Consider the following 17,424-nt stretch of genomic DNA (forward strand, 5'->3'; position numbering starts at 1 on the left):
AGTCATCCAATACCTCCTGACATGCATTCACAAAGAACAACAGATGAGCAAGCCGTAGAAACCTGCAGTGTAACAGTAATGTGCAGCTGCACAGGCGCTGAAACACACACTGTTTCAGATGGGATTCCCAATTAAAGGAATAGTTTTCCCCAAAACCTTATTCTGTCTTCATTTACTCACCCTCTTGTCTTTCAAAACCTGACTTTCTTTCTTTTGTGGAACACCAGGCAGTTATTTATTGCAAAATGTTGATGCTGGTCTTTTCCATAGAATGAAAAATGACTGCCAAGCAGCTAACATATGGCCAAAAAACTGCAATGCACTATGTATAGGTATTATGGACTACATTTATGATGCTTTACAGTTTATTTTAATTTTATTTTGACAGGTCATGGTCTCCAATAGCGAAGCTCAGACATTCTGGCAAACATATACAATTTTCAGGTCAAATGACTATAATAATAATAAAACCTTGCCATCTTTTTTCTAAAAGTTACATAGCAAAATATCATCTGAAGGCTGTGCTGACCTTGACCCTGATGTTCAGATCTTTTTCACATGTTATTAAAATGGGGGATAAAATCTGTGAAATTGGAAATATAAGAAATATATTGAGGAATATATTGAGGACAGAAAAAGAAATTGTATTATTGTGCCTCAGTAAATTAATTTGTCTGAGGTATTTTCATATTCCTGCTTATCAAAGGGTTAAGCCAGAGTCTTGATATACTACATTACCAATCATAAAGGCCATGAAAGTTTTGCACTATTAACCAAGGGGAGAGAGAGAGAGAGAGAGAGAGAGAGAGAGAGAGAGAGAGAGAGAGAGAGAGAGAGAGAGAGAGAGAGAGAGAGAGAGAGAGATGGGGGGTTGATCAGGCTGCTGCACGCATCCTTCAGTCTCCTCTCTGAGCAATGACAGCAGATCTCAAACACACATTAATTATTTCATAAATGTTTAGGTCATGGGAATTATAGGATAAAATAAATAGGAAGTGGCAATCTATTTCATGCTGTAAAAAAATGGATTTTCAAATTTGCATTAGAAGAATATCGCTATCCCAGAGCAAACACACGAAAAATAAATGCATTTATGAATACACAATTGTCAGAAATATGATAACATAACATAATGTGATGTTAGTTAACGTCTAAACGCATTTTTGAAACTCTCTATATCTCTTAAAGTAGTTCTGCTTTACCTTATATGATGAAGATTGTACTCCACCGATAGAGAATCCGATTTATTTAAAAAAATGTTCTCGAAAAAAGCGTTAAATCCACATTGCAAGTGATGGAGCGCGGATGGAGTAATGTTGAGGTCAAACCCAGAGTAGTGGGATAACAGGGATAATGCTCGCTCTCCTCCGCACGACTGAGTTGCTCGAGCCTGTCCTGAGCTAGCGAGCTCGCGGCTCCGCCTACTACTTATATTAAACACGCCATTTAAAGACGTATCGAGACAAATACAGCGGTTTCTGTCAGGAATCCCCTTCAGGTATTTTTACATGGGTGAATATCCATTTTTAATCCTGAATTTCACACCATACTTCCCCAGAACATCTATCGTCTACACACACACGAAATGACGAAAGCCCCGGATGTGAACGACTGTGGAACAAGCATGAGTTTTCTGGAAGACTGGAAGCATTTGGGGAAGTCTCCATGGTGCTGAATAGACATAGTTCTTGAACTGCCCAGATACTAAACGCACACGTAATGACAGTTCCCCAAAAAATATTTTACATTTACATTTAAAGGGATTAATTTAAAGGGGGAACACACCTTGAAGTCCTGATCGACCCTTAATTGACACATATATTACTGTCACGCGCATGCGCACTGCTTCAGAAATCTACTCCCTCTTGTCTGTTGACGTTCAGGGCTGCGTTCCAGTCCAAAATCATCATGCCCTTCACTTGCTTACTTCCCTCCGTCTCGTTCACTCGAATGTACGTCATTGCTTACGTTGCACGAGTGCCCACTACTGGCGGAAACTGCAATGGGCTGAATGGGCTTTATGCACAGCTACACTACTTCCTGAACTTCAGCCAGCTCTTTGTTTCCTGTCTGTTATTATTGGACAAACTGATTAATCCAGGTGTGTCTGATTATTGTTACTGAGGTCAGGCACACCTGGATTAATCAGTTTGTCCAATAATGACAGACAGGAAACAAAGAGCTGGCTGAAGTTCAGGAAGTAGTGTAGCTGTGCATAAAGCCCATTGGAACGTCCTAAGCTCTTGATCACTTGGAATCAGCAATGGAGTTGATTTTTTTTTTTTTTTTTAAATGTCCCTTTAAGAATTTGTTTTATGTAGCGTCCAAACGTATATAGGTGTGTTTGGGTTGTTTTAAATAAAAAAAATATATAATTAATATATATAACCAATGTGTCCCTGAGCAAGACACTTAACCCCTAGTTGCTCCAGAGGCATGCGACCTCTGACATATATAGCAATTGTAAGTCGCTTTGGATAAAAGCGTCAGCTAAATGAATAAATGTAAATGTAAATGTAAATGTAAATGTAATATATCATAGAGTTGTTTGTTGTGGTGATGATTAGACGAGATCTGTGGTGACGTCACAATCGTACTGCATTGTAGGACATGTATTGAAGTGTACATATGAAGTAGACTCACTCCCTCGGTCAAAATCGAGGGAACGAGGAACTGTCGATATAAACTTCCCTCGTCCACTTCACAGAACACAATGGCGGCAGGGATTCCCAGAGGGGAAGTGCTTAGGGAAGTCCGCAAGTGCATGCCTAAAAGTGGACTGGAAACACATCCCTGATCAAAGCTAGGCTGCGTTCCACTCCACTTTTAGACACGCACTTGCGAACTTCCCTACTTCGCACTTGCGAACGAGTCTACTTCATATGAGCACTTCAGGCAGCTCCATACCACAATGCAACACGATTGTGACGTCAACGCATATTGCGTTTAATTTACCCCACCTCTATGATATATAAATTATTATATATATATATTTTTTTTAAACAACTCAAACACACCTATATACATATAGAATGCTGCATTAAACAATTTTGTAAGGAAAATAATAATAATAATAAATCAACCCCATAGTGGGTTCTAAGTGATCAAGGGCTTAGCACGTTCCAATTCAGCCTATTGCAAAGGTTCCGCCAGTAGTGGGCACTCATGCAACATAAGCAATGACGTACATCTGAGTGAACGAGACAGAGGAAGTTAGCGAGTGAAGGGCATGACAATTTTGGACTGGAACGCAGCCCTAGTCTAGTGGAGTGACATATGAGGTAGTTCTTGCGGCCTAATTAAACAGAAAAGTTAATGAAAAGATCACTGATGCGGCTTACTGAAGCAGTGTGAGAGTCCAGTGGGAACACAAAGATAATGCAAATAAACACGCACGCGGTAAACATGAAACGTTTGTAATACCAATGTAAAAGCATAGGGAGTTGGGTAAACACTTTATTTCGAAAGTCCACTTTAGACATTCTACTAACTATAAGCAGGCTTGGGAGGGTTACTTTAAAAATGTATTCCGTTACAGTTACAAATTACTTCATAAAAAAAGTATTCAGTAACGTAATCCAAGTACTATAATATGAAAGTAATGTAACTGATTACTTTGGGATTACTTCAAGGTCACGTATATAAATAAAGTCAAGCAAGAAGAAATATTATAAAACATTTTTTTTACATTTATTTATTAAGAATTTGGTCCAGTCACAGTGTACAATATTTGCTAAATATACAAACATGCCTGAATATATATTTATGTAAAGGGCTATACAGACATCTAGTGGCTAATGTATGGTATTACAGATTATTTTGTTTTATTTTTAACAAAAAAATTTTTTTTACACAATCTACATATTAGTTCATTTTAAAATAGGCCTACATGTTGACTAAAGCCGTGATCTTTCTTAATTTGCCTGACTGGACGTGGGGCGTTGGCAGTGGGGGTTCCCCTACGTTACTAGACAGCGAACATCCCGTTACGTGAGAAAAGATAAGAAAGGACATTTTGGGTACTAAAAAAGCTACTCTCCTAATTTCTACAAAATAGCAGCGGAATTTCCATGAATTAAAAGCGATTTTACCCGCAGGCAGCATCGTTTCTACTAGCAGCAGTGATTCATTCAGCGTCTGAGGAGATCGTAGACAGCTGTTATTTGCACATGCACCAGCGCGTGGCACACGTGAGTCATTACTGGCAACAGAACCAGGAACTACTGTATTAGCAAGCAGCGCTTAATATAGTGTTATTATGCCAAAATACTTCTTTATTTAGTTTTAAATGAAACCATTGTTATCCTGAAAGTATTCCCCCTTTTTTACTGGATTTTTGTATCCTGATTACATAACGCCGTTACATGTATTCCGTTACTCCCCAACCCTGACTATAAGTAACTTTGCAACTAACATGTCAACTAACTGTCATTAGAGGATTAGTAGACTGTCTGCTTAATATGGAATGATATTCCAGACATTATTCAAAAGGAATTGCAAATTGTATTTGCAATTGCGTTTTCAATTTGTGGACGCATAAAATGTGACATAATCCAAAAGCAAATGCAAATCGCGCATTACCGTTTGCATTTTCGTTTAAGCGAACGCACAGTGACGGCCAAATTTAAAATGGAAATGCAAAGTCTGTTTGCAACTGTGTTTCCCATATCTTACGAGTCTTGACCCTGTCATATTTAAATAGCAATTTCAATTACCACGTCTGCTTTTTCACTTTCTCAGCGAGAACCAGCCAAAACTCAAATGGAATCGCAATTCCCTTAGTATTTCCATTTCCGATGCCTTACACGGAAACCTGTCAATCCGTGTCAAGGGTGGGATTATGCTATGGGGCGTGTTCGTGTTGGGACGTGACGTCACTCACACTCGACCGTCAAGAGGTGATGCCCTGAACAGACAGACGCCGATTTATTGTAAACAATGGAGGTAGTTAGTTGGTGAAATTGTGGAGGACCTTATGATGCTCGTGCAGCAAGTTGATGACAGTACATCCTCTACAGATGTCCTCTTACTCAGAAGCATTTTTAATGGGGGGGGGGGGGGGGGAATATCAAATGAGGTCCAAACAGAACCCAAAGACAACATGAGGGTTTAAGAAATATTCATTTTAAACTAAACCAAAACCAAAGCTGTTGCTGGACACAGCTGCATTTAGATCAGCGCTGAATTCTTCGTAATGACACTTAAGGCTATGTTCACACTTAGCGTCTTTTTTCAAACTGCCAGCGTCTGTTCTACATTATAACCCTATGGAGTAAACCGTTTTTTCAAAAAAGTCCTGAGCGCTTTTTTAGACGCCACCGCCGGCGTCTTTTTCTGCAGCTCAGAGCGTCTTTTTAAGTTGAAAAAAGTTCAACTTTTCTGAAAAGAACGCCCTACGTCAAGCGCCTTTTTGACAGCTGACCAATGACAAGCGAGTAGCGAGACCTGTCGTTTCCATAACAACAAAAACAACTGTCTGTCGTGCACCCACAAACGTCTTTGTGAACCGACATTCTCCTCCCCGGTAACTTCAAAAGCCAACGCAAGAGCCAACTTTCTCTTTCTCGACATTTTTTGCATCACACAGCACTAGGCTACTGTTGCAGCTCTTGTTATAGCAGCCCGGTCTCACCCCAAAACGTCATATACTTACGCGTCTTGACCATGCGTCAACATACGACGAAAAGGGTACCCCTTTAACGTCAATATGAGACGCAGACAGAAGCGCACCAGCAGCGCCTCCTAGCGGTACCCTAACGCATACCTAAACCTACCCATAACCCGAATCGTCACATATGGACGTTATGGGGGTACCCTTTTCGTCGTATGTTGACGCATGGTCAAGACGCGTCAGTATATGCGCCAGCCACAAAAGACGCGCTCGGCTGCTATTTGTAACCGAACGCTGCCAGCGTTTTTTTTTGCTAAAAAAACGCCGTTGTCAACTTTTTCTTGTCAAAAAAGACGCTGAGTGTGAACATAGCCTAAAATCCCACTGCATTACAATTATTGTCTTTGGGTTCTGTTTGGACCTCATTTGATATTTCCCCCCATTAAAAAATAAAAAAATTGCTCCCTTTATCTCAGTGTCATGGAATTTTGTGACTTTTGTTACATTATTTGTCTAAACACACAAAAAAAACCTGGGTTTGAATATTGTTCTGAAAGTAGCCTATGTATAATTTTGTTTTTGTCCATTTCACAGTTGAGATTCATTTTTCAATAAAATGATTAAATCCCACATAAATCTAAACAAATTGACAAATGAAAGCCTGATACTACCACAAATGTAAAGTGGAACAAACATTCTCACACACACACATCCACAGGTTTAACTGCAACAGACAGAATTTTTATTGAATTTCGCAAATTGAGAACACTTATTTGAAGGGGTGAGACCTAGCACCGACACTCATCTCTTGTGGTATGTCCAGTAAAGGACGTCCAGGTCCTTTAGTTGTCCTGTCCTTCACAAAAAGCCTGTTAGCTACTTCAATGAGGTTGGCGAAGACAGCGTTACTGATGTTGCTGTTGGTCAAGGCCACGAACTCATTTAACTTATCTAAAACTAAAATGCTTCTGAGTAAGAGGACATCTGTAGAGGATGTACTGTCATCAACTTGCTGCACGAGCATCATAAGGTCCTCCACAATTTCACCAACTAACTACCTCCATTGTTTACAATAAATCGGCGTCTGTCTGTTCAGGGCATCACCTCTTGACGGTCGACTGTGAGTGACGTCACGTCCCAACACGAACACGCCCCATAGCATAATCCCACCCTTGACACGGATTGACAGGTTTCCGTGTAAGGCATCGGAAATGGAAATACTAAGGGAATTGCGATTCCATTTGAGTTTTGGCTGGTTCTCGCTGAGAAAGTGAAAAAGCAGACGTGGTAATTGAAATTGCTATTTAAATATGACAGGGTCAAGACTCGTAAGATATGGGAAACACAGTTGCAAACAGACTTTGCATTTCCATTTTAAATTCGGCCGTCACTGTGCGTTCGCTTAAACGAAAATGCAAACGGGTAATGCGCGATTTGCATTTGCGTTTGGATTATGTCACATTTTATGCGTCCACAAATTGAAAACGCAATTGCAAATTCAATTTGCAATTCCTTTTGAATAATGTCCGGAATATCATTCCATAGCTTAAAGGTGCATTGCGCAAGTCTCTGAGTTTTTGCAGAACTATGCCCCCTCTGGCGGCAAGCGAAACTGCAGCCAGAAGTGTGCACGCTCACGGACAAAAGTTTTCTTTTTTTTATCTTACGTGGAGTTTGCGTTGGTGTTTGAAATGAACTACAAGCCGGTCTCTTAGAATCCATCTTCTACGGAGAATAGCGGCGAATACACAAACCTGTCAGACAGCCAGGTGAGCGTGCCGTGAACGCGCATGACGTCACGCCCAGTCTAAAATTCCGGCCCGAATCCCTCTTATTTATTTTACTTTACAGGATTATAGAGACAATCTCAGTGATCAGAGAAGGGCTCATTCAGCCCATCAGGCAATTGTTTAAGCATGTATGGGTTAGAAAACGGGTATTTTTAACATGAAAAGTTGCTTAATGCACCTTTAATATTTGCTAACACTTTATTTTGTTGGTCCCCCAACTGACAGTATACTGACTATAAGTAACTTGGCAACTACAAGTCAACTTATTCTACTAACCTGAATCCTAACACCTAACCATAACCCACCAGTCTACTGACAGTCTACTACAGTCTACTAATACTCTAATGAGAGTAAGTTGACATGAAGTTGAAAAGTTACTTATCGTTAGTAGAATGTCTAAAGTGGACTATCGAAATAAAGTGTAACCGGGAGTTAATGTGGGCATATTAAATAAAATCAAATGATTATTAAATATTTTATTTATCAGAGCCTTTAACCAAAATTGTTTGCAGTGCTGGGAAACTTTAAGTGCCTTGCTCCAGAGTAGGCTACAGTAGGCTAATAGTAAGGATCTTCAGCACTCTACAGCCCAGGCAAATCCAAAAACATTTAAAACCAGATGACACCTTTAGCATTAATAGATGGGCCAAAGCAGGACCCACAACACTTGTCCTAAAGTGATTTTTTGTAGGCTAAATATATAAAATCAGTTGTCCTCTCGAGGTCATCAAATTTGACAACATTTGACAACTGAAAATGCCCTAATATCCTACTTTTTACATGGTGTTTTATCGTGTGAAACCACACATACATCTGTGTGAATAGTTTTGTTAATTTTTTGTTTTTTGTTTTATTTCACTCTTTTTTTCTGATCAGCATAGAACATTGTTCATAGCTCTGTGCAAGTATTAACCAAAGACTAGAAAATCCTCATCAATGCACATCAGAATACACATTATTAATATGATTAAAATAAGTATCAGAGAATCAAGTATAATATAAATAAGTCAGAATTAAGTAACAGGCTTGCAAATGTATCCTTAATTACTGATCACACTATCCTTAACACAATACCGTTATCAACTAAAAACAGAAAACTTTATGCGTTTTGGCCGTTCATTTACGGGTTTCAAAGCGCAAGTTTTTGAAAACGAGACCGTTATCGTCTCCGTATAAACTGCAAACATTTTAATTGGTAAAAACTGTGACTTCATGCGCATATGTAATATATGTTCAGTCCATAGGCGCGTAGAGTTTCTTTACAAAGTGGCATCGCCAACTACTGGCCTCGCATGCATAACACAGCGTAATCATTTCCCGCGGATTCACGTGAACGTAGAACGTTTTGACAACGTTGTTGTACGCGGAACTTTTCAAAAACGCAAAGGAAAAACTTTTTTCTACTTTTAGTAGCCTACATTGTTGTCATGTAAATGAACGAGACTCATTAGAGGATAGCTAGTTTTGAAAAAAAAATTGGTTTGCGGTTAACGATATAATTTTTCCATAAATGTTTTCTATATTTCATACTATTTTAATAATATTTTCGATTAAAAATATCGGATTAGTACCAATGCTTAAAAAATAAATAGGGCAATACATGGCATCCTCTTTTTGGAAAGCTTTTACAAACAAAACAAATGAAGATGAAGCATCTTCATGACATCCCCAGTGTGCATGTACTGTATACTCTGAAGGCAAAATTTTATGAATGGTTAGCCATCCCCAAGCAATATAATTTACATTTACAAGTTCTTTCCTAATGCTTTAACAAACTGCCATACAAGTGCCTCTCACCTCACCAGCAGACACTTGGCAACTGTGAGTGAGTGTCAGCAGAGGAAACATCTTTCGTTGTCCTTTTTAAGGCTTCTGCGGATGGGGATCTTCTTTCCCGGTGGTACAGGGACAGGACCGTTCATCTTTCTTCAACAACACCTCTCCAAAGACACCTGTACATTTTCCAGGACACCATCTGCTACAATTCATTATCCCACAGAGCTACATTGCTTTTAGAAGACCCAAACAGAAACACATAAAAACATGCTGTGAGTCAAGAACTAAATTTACTTGTATTACTTAGAAATGTCCAAAGGTAGCTCTCTACAAATCAGAGAAAGTCCCACACCAACCTCTCACCTAAATCCACCACAATCCTCTTCTTTTCTGACATTTCTCCTGCCTCCATCCAACCACACAAATTTAAAGAAGAACATCCTTCCACAACTGTTTCTTGACTCTTTTTTCCCCCCACAGTGTGTGAAGCTAATGCTCTCTGCCCCGCGGCCTGAGACACCTCTGTCATAATTAGGAGGAACATCCTTCTGCCGAGGCAGGTGAAGGAGCCCCCTGGGAGACCCTGTAAGACGCCACAGTCCTGACACTTCAAGAGAATGTCTTCAAGGCAGAACAGACTCTCTCTGCTACAATAGTAGACCCTTTTTCCACTCTGTTACAGCAAAAGGGCATTTAAAAAAATGTTACCCATTGGAAAATATGCAATGATTAAAATTAACATTGGCAAACAGTGCAGGTTATTATATTACTCACATGATAGCTTTACCTATAATGATACACATGTTTTGATGGCTTAATGTGAATAAAAACTTTAATCTTAAAGCCAACCAATTTAACCAACACTGTTCTAAGAGAACAGTGGGCATATGTAACATATTTAGAGATTCATTTAGCATTTACAGAATGAAGGGGAATAAATTGAAACATTTAGCAATTAAGTTGTTATAGCTCAACGATAATAAAAATACTGGGGTGTGAAACATATATATATAGCACAGAGCAGTGTCAGACCAGCTGTCTCCTTCCAGAAACTAGGGTGGAGATTATAGCCTTGTTAGAGTCTCAACGTAGATGCTGAAAACAGTATCTAAATGCAGCAGTTTTCAGGTTTTAATTACAAAAGAACTCAGGCTTCAGAAACACTGAACAGAACATCAAGGTAAACAATAACAGACAAAGGACAGCCTGAAACACTGGGCTTAAATACACAGATCAAACAGTGAAACTAATGAGACTAATTAACAATACACCTGAACTGAAACTCAAATCAAATCAGTTACCATGAAAACAAACAGGCAAAGGACAGAACTAATCAGTAAACTACACTGTAAAAACTAAAGGAGCCTCAAATATCCTGTCGGATACTCAAGGAACTTCAAAATGTAATTTAAGTGCCTCAAAGCTCTTTCTCCTATAGTAGGGTTACTGGAGGAGCATTGACATTCTTTGAGGTTCTTGCTGGAACTTATGGGATCCTTTAAGCACTTTGTATTTAGTTCAGAGGTTCTGGAGTCACCTTTTCATTACCATGAGACCTTGAAGTGCTTTGGGGGAAAATAGAGGAACTTGAATGCGATAAAAGGGTTATTGGAAGATCTTTTAACATTTAAGTGGTTCACCTTAATTTAACATTTAAATTAGCGAACCCCAGGAACCGCTGGAGCGCAACACGGGAATCCGGAACAGGCCATTCCGTGACGGCGCGAACCTTGGTGGGGTCCATAACAATCCCCTCGGAGGAGATGACCGAACCAAGGAACGTGACGGACGTAGCGTGAAACGTGCATTTCTCAGCCTTGACAAACAAGCGATTTTCAAGAAGGCGCTGGAGAACCTGACGAACGTGCTGAGTATGTATCTGGAGAGAGGGAGAAAAAATTAAAATGTCGTCGAGGTAAACGAAAACAAAAATGTTTAACATGTCTCTAAGGACATCGTTGACAAGAGCCTGAAACACGGCAGGGCCGTTGACCAACCCGAACGGAAGAACGCGATATTCAAAGTGCCCTAAGGGCGTATTGAAAGCTGTTTTCCATTCATCCCCCTCCTTTATGCGGACGAGATGATAGGCATTACGTAGATCTAGCGTTGTGAAGATCTTAGCCCCCTGCAGGATCTCGAAGGCGGATGACATCAGAGGCAAGGGATAACGATTCTTGACTGTGATGTCATTCAACCCACGATAATCGATGCAGGGTCGCAACGTACCATCTCTCTTCTTAACGAAGAAGAAACCGGCCCCCGCAGGAGAGGATGAAGGAACTATGGTACCAGCTTCGAGCGAATCAGATAAATACTTCTCGAGGGCTTCACGTTCGGGCGCCGACAAGGAATATAATCTTCCCCGGGGAGGGGCGGTCCCCGGCAGAAGATTGATGCTGCAATCGTACGGACGATGGGGAGGGAGAGAAGTGGCCCGGGAACGACTGAAAACCGCCCGCAGATCATGGTACTCCTCCGGGACTCCGGACAAATCACCGGGCTCCTCCTGAAACACAGAAACAGAAGACACAGGAGGAGAGGCAGACACTAAACAATTTACATGACAAGATAAATTCCAAGAAAGAACGGACCCTCTGGCCCAATTAATCTGTGGATTATGCTTGACTAGCCAGGGGTGTCCCAAAACTACGGGGGTATAAGGGGAGTGAAAAACTAAAAAGGAAAGGCTCTCACGATGATTACCCGAAACAGTGAGACTCACCGGGACCGTGGAACGGCGTACCCTGGCGAGGATACTGCCATCGAGAGCGTGAACAGGAGTGGAATCCTCTAAATCGATAAGGGGAATCCCCTGAGTGCAAGCCCACGTCTCGTCGACAAAACTTCCCTCGGACCCCGAGTCAATGAGCGCAGAGCAGGTGACGGACGAGCCCGGCCAGCGGAGATGTACTTGGAAGGTAGTGCGGCTGCATGGCGGAGGGACTAAAGTTGAAGCGCTCACCAGTAGCCCTCTTCTCACTGGTGAGCTCTGGCTTTTACTGGACACAAGGACTGAAAGTGAGAAGCAGACCCACAGTACATACAGAGGCGTTCGGTTATTCGGCGTTGGCGTTCAGCCGCGGAAATCCGTAATCCTCCCAACTGCATGGGCTCCGCATCAGTGTGGGCAGAAGGAGAAGAAGAGACAGGTGCAGGAAGGAGTGATCTCTCCAAGCCGCGAGCCCGGCGGCGTAATTCGAAGCGTTTCTCTGTGCGGATGGCAAGATCAATAAGGGGATCAAGGCGCGAGGGAGAATCACGGGCGAGGATCTCGTCTTTTAAATCGGCATTCAATCCCTCTAGGAAACGGGCCACTAAAGCAGGTTCATTCCACTCACAGGAAGTCGACAATGTACGAAATTCAACAGAAAAATCGGCTACAGACCTCTTGCCTTGACGAAGTGAGGAGAGGAGTCGAGAGGCTTCAGCACCATGGACAGAGCGGTCGAAGACGCGTAACATCTCTTCCTTGAAATAGTCATAACTGTTGAGACATTCAGACCCAGCGCTCCAGACAGCGGTCCCCCATTCCCGTGCTCGCCCCGAGAGAAGGGAGATGACAAAGGCGATTCGGGAGCGATCCCTGGCATAAGTGGTTGACTGCAAGGAAAAGACAACCTCACACTGTGTCAGGAATGAACGGCACTCGGCCGGCTCACCAGCATAACTGGGCGGATTGTTGACCCTGGGCTCCGGTGGTGCGTGGGAGCTGGAAACGGGCGTCTCAACACGAAGATGCAAAATCTGTTGGGTTAGGTCGTTCACCTGGGCGACGAGAGACTCCACAGCATGACGAGAGGCAGCGAGTTCATCCTCGTGACGGCCCAGCATGGTTCCCTGAAGCTCAAGGGCGGACTGGAAATGACTCTCCTTTGCTGGGTCCATGAACTGGCCAGAGTATTCTGTCATGAGGAGAGTGGGAGAGAGAGAGAACCCAAACGCAAAGGCAGATCAAATATCTCTTTAATAAACTCAGAAGCGCTGATAGGCAAAATCAGAACACAGGTGCCGACAGGCAAAAACAGTTCAAACAGAGAGTCTCTTTAAGGGAAAAAGGCAACTGAAGAGAGTCCGCAGGCTAAGTACAGGGAATTCCCACAAGATGCGGAGAAGGGTCCGGGTAGCGGATGAGTAGCTTCAAACAATAGTAGGAACCGACAGCCAGAGGCAGGCAAGCAGAAGATGATCAGCAGTAATAATCAGGAGACAGCATATACCACACTGGACACGACAAGACTGGTAACGATAGAGAAACATCAGGTACGTAACACATTTCAGGTAATACTCTGGCAGGGAACAAAGGAAAAGAGGGAGAAGAAATAGGGAAAGAAATCAGTAGGAAGAGAGAACAGGTGTGAGCGTTAACGAGATGATGAGATAGAGAACAGCTGAACGAGAGAAAAGAAACGGGGAAGTGGTGTAAGGAGGAAAAAGACCAGGAGAGGGAGCAAGAGAGAGAGGAAAGAGCCCGATTCATGACACTGTGAGGCCAGAATGAGAATATTATTATCCTATTATTATTATAGGCTACTTAAGTTTGATTCAGTATAGCCTACATACCCAGGTGAAAAAAGACGTACTATTAAAAATGTACTTGAGTGTGTTTTAGTAGGCCTACAATACAAATATACTTTAATGCATTTTTAATACATTTAACAGTAGCCTACGTCTTTTTCACCTGGGTAGCTTACATTTATTTAGTATCTATAGGCCTATTTTGTTGATTAATTTAAACCTTAAACAACAACACTAAATTATAATAATATTAATAAGAAGAATTCATTAATTATTATTGAATAAATAATAGTAATAAAATAAAAATTTTTACCTACTTCTTCATAAATTATTATTTGAAGAAGAAGAACTAGGAGGAGAAAAGTTTTATTCTGTCACGAAACTGCTGCTATTCCTCTGCTGTCGTCGCTTCAGTGATGCTCGCGCTGCTCGCGCGCAACAAAGCTCAGCTGATCGACGTCATCGGGTAACGGCTCCGTCCTCTCATCAAAGCTTCCGCCGTTTGATCGGCTCTCCGTTACAAGGTTTGTAAACTCGCCAAATAAATATAAATACAGAGTCTACTCACTATATAATATATTCAAACACACATATATATAAACTAAATTGATTATACATAACTACTTTTTTACAGTGTTTACCACTCGTTTATTGCACAGTATCTGTTATGAAGGTTTTAGCCGCGATGCTAACTACGTTGATCTAACGTAACGTTAAGTTAATGAACAAATGGAAATTATTGACTTATTGTCTTAGATTGATTTAGTCATTCAATTCAAAATATTCTGTAAAACTGTGTCTTCAAATTGCTGAGATAGCCTAACTAATGTAGCTGATTCCTGCTGTCGTCATTGGCGTTTGTTATGAATAACAAAAGCAGGTTAATATAGTTTGGTCTGTTTTTGTTTAGCCTAACTTTACTTACTACATGTGCCCTCATTCTCTCAAATACCATTTTAAAGCCATTTACTGGTCAATAAATATTATGTTGTGAATAATCAGCTTTGTTCTTTTGTTTCCCCAGAACAACCAGTACATTTCTAAAATAATCTGAACATTTCAGAGGCAACATTGAATTACAGTAAGTTACCTATACACCACATGCAAGTACTTTATTACTATGAACTTTCTCTGTGTGAAATTGTACTGTTTGACTGTGTACTTTTTTAATAAGTTATTCTCTGAAAATCTTCCCTCATGCTCTCAAATCTCATTCATGTTACTCAGAAAAATTATATCACAGGTTTGGAGCTAATAATGCTATGCATTTTTTATAGGCTATACCTTAATCATATGCATTTGAATATAAGACATTTGAACCCTGAATTATAACTTAAAGTTTAGTCTTTTTCGACAAAAAAAAGGAAAAAGCTATTATATGACTTCAGAAGACTTACAACACAACCCATAACACATGAGTTGTGAACTCATTGACTATTTTTAGGATCTTTTCTGGGACATTTTTGGAGCTTAACTATTTTTTACATAAATTGTTGCATTGAATTGAACTAGACAAGTGTACATAAGAATAGTTTGAATGAATTACAAAAAAAATTTATGCTTGTGTTTCATGCAGTGATATTGAATGGTGACGGGTTGCATTATGCCTGAGATCTGCTTTCGGGTTCCACAGACAGAAAGTCAAACAGGTTTGGAACGTCACAAGGCTGAGGAAATTATTTAATAACTTTAATAACCTTACTAACAGTAAATTTTGTACTTTGCAGGGATCTCGGTAAGCTGAAATACAAGTTTGATCAAGAATAAAAATCCTCCTGTAGACCTGAAAATCACTGAAGTGCCTGGACCATCCACCAGAAAAGAGGAAAAGCAAACAGAAAATGAAGCTGATGCACCTTTTCACTTTTCTAACTCGTTAAGTACCTCACGTGTCCCTTGTGAAGATTTTATAATTGATTGCATTTTATGTTGCAGCAAGTAAAGGTGCAGTCACATTTGTGAATTTCGTGAAATTACACAGGCAAAAAGACAAAATTGCTGATCGTGTGGATTCTTATTGAAATGACTGAATTCACCAGTGAACATTCACAGAACAACAGATCATTTTACTGCACCTTAACTCTGTTAAAATGGAAAATGTTTTCTGCTTGCTGTGACATAAGGAATACTGTTTCCGGGTCGAAGCCTCTACTTCTACTTTCTCTATCTTGTTTCTAGATATTGAGAATACTCGACAACCATTTATGGGAACTGTTGATTCAAGTCACACATTTAAGCTTTTCAAAAGGCATAGTGTACATTTCAGTCTCCAGTCTCACGGCATCCCAGACTTCAACATTTTATGATTCAAAATAGCTGAATAACTAACCATCTGAGATTTCGGAATAGAGATAAAGGTTAGGATCCTAATTTTCAGGAATATTACAGCACAATGAGTGTATATTAGCACTGTTTGTTGTTTGTTTTTGGCATCTGATAGAGCTTTTGGACTTGGAAACAGTGACGTCAGACTTAACAAGCGGACTGAAACACATGTTTTAAAATTAAGTGAAGATGGACATTTTTAATTAGTCAAAATTGTAATTTTTTACATTGATTTATTACATGGAACATGTGTTTTCCATGCATTTTGTTGAGATGTCTTTTCTTGTGTAGCCTATTGTATACACATGGTTGATTATTCATGTTACTTATGTATTATACTATTTTTTGTGTGTGTGTGTATTCATTGATATTAATCTATTACTAGCTTTTTTTTTCAAGTGCATGGAAGTGTATGTATTAAAATGGATCTAAAATATGTAATAAACAATTCTTATTTTGTATTTGGTTCAGTTTGTTTATTATAATAGAAGTTAATGGTGGTAACCATAGTAACAACATGAAATTAATTTAATACAAATAAAATAAAATTGAAATTTGGTTCCTGGAGGCACCCACAGTGGTTCCACACAGTGCCTTATATAAGAGTTCATCAGGAAACCTGTGTGGTTCCTCAGAGAACCGCCCCTTTTTAAAGGGTGCCTAGAGGATCTACAGACGGTTCCGCCGGTGTGGCAAAGTGAAGAACCCCAAAAGGTTCCTCCAGGCACCTTTTATTTTTACAGTGTAGAAAGCTAAGTAATGCCTTTGTCCAAAAAAAAACAAAAAAAAACAAAACACTTGCCGTCTTTGCACTTGACCACTTGTCTACTTGCATGATGTATTTCCTCTATTTGGCCCAAGTGTTCAAGTAGGCGTAAAGATTGCAAGTGTGTAGAACTTTTGATTACTCGATGGGACACACTTATAGTCTTGCAAAAAAATGTAAGTGTTTACAGAGCTTTTATTAATTATATTTTCAATCCTTCGCATTTTAAAATAAACTTTCTACATGTCTGTTCAGTAATCGCTATTTAACTAACAGAAGACACAAATTTAAAATCGTGGTACTCTTCTTATGTTTTTAAGTGATAAAAACAGTTGCAAATGTTGTACAAAATAGGCCTATGCCTATACCATACTCATCTTTGCACCAATAAAATGTGCAACACTTTATGTTTTTACTACCAAATTATATGCATCTAATTAATTTAAATTACAGTGGAATGTTTTCCCCGAAATCTTGCGTTTTCGGGGCACATGAGTTCCCGAACATAATGTATGATGGGATATGCTTGGTTTAGTGTGCATTAAGGGCACTGCACTTTGGCTTTTTTAAGACATTGGACATGCATGGGACTTGCGCACTTACTTCCTGTCAAGTGCACGCGCTCTCAAGTGGCCGAG

At 40.1% G+C, this 17,424-nt stretch overlaps 3 protein-coding genes and 1 long non-coding RNA gene across 10 annotated transcripts in view; 2 read left to right on the forward strand and 2 right to left on the reverse strand.

Moving 5' to 3' along the window:
• The window catches only part of nrxn3b (neurexin 3b), a 494,879-nt gene extending 493,422 nt beyond the window's left edge, over positions 1–1,457 (reverse strand). For 2 of the 4 annotated variants that reach the window (XM_082148443.1, XM_082148442.1), the window contains exon 1: positions 1,203–1,457. The gene's annotated coding sequence lies outside the window, so the exon portion shown is untranslated. The remainder of the gene's footprint in view (positions 1–1,202) is intronic. The other 2 variants (XM_082148445.1, XM_082148444.1) reach the window with 1 other exon arrangement.
• Positions 1–17,424, forward strand: part of LOC309482889 (uncharacterized protein) — a 201,252-nt gene that overhangs the window by 65,569 nt on the left and 118,259 nt on the right. The gene's annotated exons all lie outside the window — the stretch shown is intronic.
• Positions 1–17,424, reverse strand: part of LOC309482910 (uncharacterized protein) — a 402,133-nt gene that overhangs the window by 43,593 nt on the left and 341,116 nt on the right. The window lies entirely within an intron of this gene.
• LOC309481548 lies at positions 13,960–16,481 on the forward strand. 3 transcript variants are annotated; one of them, XR_014200049.1, is made up of 4 exons: positions 13,960–14,219; positions 14,330–14,402; positions 14,720–14,776; positions 15,272–16,481. It is a non-coding gene; the product is annotated as an uncharacterized lncRNA (long non-coding RNA). The 3 variants fall into 3 exon arrangements; XR_014200050.1 differs by lacking the exon at positions 14,330–14,402; XR_014200051.1 differs by lacking the exons at positions 13,960–14,219; positions 14,330–14,402 and having other exon boundaries at positions 14,494–14,776.

The sequence above is a fragment of the Leuciscus leuciscus genome, assembly GCF_965113295.1.
Source record: "Leuciscus leuciscus genome assembly, chromosome: 19".
Classification (NCBI taxonomy): domain Eukaryota; kingdom Metazoa; phylum Chordata; class Actinopteri; order Cypriniformes; family Leuciscidae; genus Leuciscus; species Leuciscus leuciscus.